Source organism: Rhinopithecus bieti, unplaced genomic scaffold (assembly GCF_001698545.2).
Source record: "Rhinopithecus bieti isolate Rb0 unplaced genomic scaffold, ASM169854v2 scaffold_6907, whole genome shotgun sequence".
Classification (NCBI taxonomy): Eukaryota; Metazoa; Chordata; class Mammalia; order Primates; family Cercopithecidae; genus Rhinopithecus; species Rhinopithecus bieti.
The window spans coordinates 1,259,829-1,263,734 of record NW_016805647.1 but is presented as its reverse complement, the minus strand read 5'-3'; the positions used below and the strand labels follow the sequence as shown (position 1 = coordinate 1,263,734).

General features: G+C 41.3%; 1 pseudogene; it reads right to left on the bottom strand.

Annotated features, from left to right (window-relative positions):
• Window positions 1–3,042: 3,042 nt before the first annotated feature.
• On the bottom strand, window positions 3,043–3,644 carry LOC108530318 (ATP synthase F(0) complex subunit C1, mitochondrial pseudogene; annotated as a pseudogene).
• Between the last annotated feature and the right edge of the window lie 262 nt (window positions 3,645–3,906).

Below are 3,906 nucleotides of genomic sequence, written 5' to 3'. Positions count from 1 at the left end.
GTTCCAGAGCGCTTTCACTTCACTTTTTAATTTTGCTTAATTTAATCTTTATCAAAGTGATATATAGTTGAAGAAGTCAAATAATACCATAAGATTAATAGCAACAGAACGTGGTCTCCTCTAATACTTCCCTAATCTTGATTCCTGTCCCCAGAGGTAATTGATTTCAATTCTTTTAGTCATTTTTTCTGGAATTTATATCCATATGTCTTAACATAATAACATTATTATTTATTTTTTCTTTAATAGTTAAAACTTTTTTTTTTTTTTTTTGAAACAGCCTCCTTCCGTCACCCAGGCTGGAATACAGTGACATGATTATGGCTCACTGCAGCCTTGAACTCCTAGGCTCAAGCAATCCTTCTGCCTCAGCCACCTGAGTACCTGAGACTACAGGCATCCGCCACTGCACCCGGCTAATTTTAAAAAATGTTTAGAAGAGATGAGGTCTCAGTATGTTGCCCAGCTGGTCTCCAATTCATGGGCTCAAGTGGTCCTCCCACCTCAGCCTCCCAAAGTACTAGGATTATAGGTGTCAGCCACCATGCCTAGCCTTACCTTTTTCTAGTTTTAATGGCTTTCATCACCATATCTTTCATTTGAAGTCTCTACTTTTCAGAATTTATTAAAATTTCCACTCTAGACAAGTACGTGATTAATTTTGGTAAACTTTCCATGGGCATATGAAAAGGATGTATATTTTGTATTTGTGGCATTAAAAATTATTATTATTATTATTTTATGAGATGGAGTCTTGCTCTGTTGCCAAGGCTGGAGTGTGGTGGTACAATCTCGGCTCACTGCAACCTCTGCCTTCCAGGTTCAAGTGATTCTCCTGCCTCAGCCTCCTGAATAGCTGGGATACAGGCATGCGCCACCACACCTGGCTAATTTTTGTATTTTTTTAGTAGTGATGGGGTTTCACCATATTGTCCAGGCTAGTCTCAAACTCCTGACTTCTCAAACTCGTCACCTCAAGTGATCCACTCACCTTGGCCTCCCAAAGTGCTGGGATTACAGGTGTGAGCCACTGCACCCGGCCAAAAATTCTAAATGTACCTATTAAACTGAGTTTATTGATTTTATTGCCCAATCCTCTATATATGATTATTGTTTGCTTACTTGATTTATCAAGTTTTGAACATATATATTAAAATGCCCAACTATATTGTTTTATTAATTTTGTCTGTAGTTCTAGGGATGTTTACCTTATATATTTTGCTGCTGTTGTTTTGTACATAAAGATTTCTGGCTCTTCCAAAAGTTTTTCTTTTTTTCTTTTCCTTTTCTTTTCTTTTATCTTTTCTTTTCTTTCTCTTTTTTTTTTTCTTTTTTTCTAGACAGGGCCTGGCTCTGTCACCCAGGCTGGAGTGCAGTGGCACCATCTTGGCTCACTGCAACTTCTGCCTCCTGGACTACAGACGCACACTGCCACTCCCGGCTGATTTTTGTAATTTTTTTGTAGAGAGAGGGTTTTGCTATGTTGCCCAGGCTGGTCTCAAACTCCTGAGCTCAATCAATCCACCCATCTCGGCCTCCCAAAGTGCTGGGATTACAGGCTTCAGTCATGGCTGCTTTTCCAGAGGTTTTTAAGTTACATAATATACTTCATCCAGTTTCATGCTTTTGTTTTTCTCCCTCTTCTTCTTCTTCCTCCTCCTCCTCCTCCTTCTTCTTCTTCTTCTTCTTCTTCTCCTTCTCCTTCTCCTTCTCCTCCTCCTCCTCCTCCTCCTCCTTCTTCTTCTTTTTTGTCTTTTTTTTGAGACAGGGTCTTACTCTTCACCTAGGCTGGAGTGCAGTGGTGCAGTCACAACTGACTGCAACCTCCACCTCCTGGGCTCAAGCGATTCTCCTGCTTCAGCTTCCTGAGTAGCTAGGACTACAGGCTCCAACATGCCTGGCTACCTTTCGTATTTTTGGTAGAGACAGGGTTTCACCATGTTGCCCAGATGGTCTCAAACTCCTGGGCTCAAGCAATCCTTCTGCTTTGACCTCGAAATGTGCTAGGATTATGGACCTGAGCCACCATGCATGGCCGTTTCATGCATTTTATCTTGTCACATTGATATTAATGTTGTGATGCTGATTTTTTTTTCGTAGGCTGCCTTTGCTTGCTATCTCTTTGCCTATTCCTTTATTTTCAACTTTCCTTTTCACTTTGTTTTGGTACATCTTACATTAACCACATATAGCTAGATTCTTTTTCAATGCAACTGATAATCTCTTGAATAGGTGCATAAACCCATTCATATTTGTTGTAGTAACTGAAATACTTTTATTCCTTTCATCATGTTTTACATTTATGCTTTATTTTGGGCAACATGGTTCTTTTCTCTGTATCTCGTTCTTTCCTTTTTTCATCTTGGTCAAATTCTAGAATACCTGCTTTGGAGTTTCTAATCACCTTAATTAAAGTTTTAGTTCTCTAATAATACATAAAATTAAATAGCTACATTTTCCCCAATAAGATATCTTACCTACTTTTTAGTTTTCAAGGTAAGTAAAATTTTTAGAAAGTTTTCTGCCCCCCATTCTCTCCTCTTCTCCACTCAAGGTCCTGGGTTTCACCGATATCATTTAACTTCTTTGGTCCTTGGTGTATTTTTTCGTTTTGTTTGTTTTTCTTTTTGTTTTTTGAGATGGTGTCTCATTCTGTTGCCCAGGCTGGAGTGCAGTGGCATGATCTCGTCTCACTGCAGCGTCTGCCTCCTGGGTTCAAGTGATTCTCCTGCCTCAGCCTCCTTAGTAGCTGAGATTACAGGTATGCGCCACCATGCTTGGCTAATTTTGTTTTTTGTTTTTTTTTTAAGTAGAGTTAGGGTTTCACCTTGTTGGTCAGATTGATCTCAAACTCTTGCCTCGAATGATCCACCTGCCTCAGCCTCCCAAAGTGGTGGGATTACAGGTGTGAGCCACCTTGCCCAGCCTGTTAGTTTGTTTTTAGAGAAACATTGTGTTGAATGGTAAAGCTTAGCACACCCCAGCACCAGGAATGGCATGGAGTTGCAGCAGCAGGGACAGGCAGGTGATCCCCACAGAGCCTCACATGGCGAAGAGGATGAGGAAGGCGACCGTCAAACAGAAGAGCCCCATGGCCTCAGACAAGGGAAGCCCAGAATGGCATAGGAGAAGAGCTGCTGCTTGAGAGATGGGTTCTTGGCATAGCCAATGATCAAGCTGCCAAACACAGTTCCAATGCCAGCCCCTGAACCTGCCACACCAACTGTGGCTGCCCCAGCACCAATCAACTTGGCTGCTGTGTCAATGTCTCCAGAGACAACACTGGTCTGGAACTCCTGTTTGGCCCTTGGAGTTGGGGGCTGCTGTAGGAAGGCTGTTTAGATGAATTCTCTGAGCTGTTCAAGAAGGAGGCAGACACAGGCCCTATCAGACGCCTGGTACAACAGCAGATCAGAGCTGGAGAAATGAGTACTGCCCCGGTGGTCCATATTTTTTTAGTCTCCCAGCTTTAGCCCTTGGTCTCAGCTGTCTTGGAGTATTTTTAAATCTGGATTATTTATTCCAAGAGTTCTTACTTAAAAATGTATCTATATCTACACACATACACACACACATTTCATACACACACACCCACACACACAGACACACACACACACACCCACATACATTTCATACCCAGTCATGTTATCATAATCCATTTAGGTTTTTTCTTTTTTTGTAGAGATGAGGTCTGTGTTGCTCAGGCTGGTCTTGAACTCCTGGGCTCAAGAGATCCTCCCGTTTTGGTCTCCCAAAGTGCTGGGATTATAGGCATGAGCCACCATGCCCAGCCCTAGATTTTTTTAAAATAAATTTTATTGTGTTTATTTAAGATATACATCGTGATATTATGGGATACATATAGATAATAAAAAGGTTACTATTGTGGAGCAAGTTAATATCCAT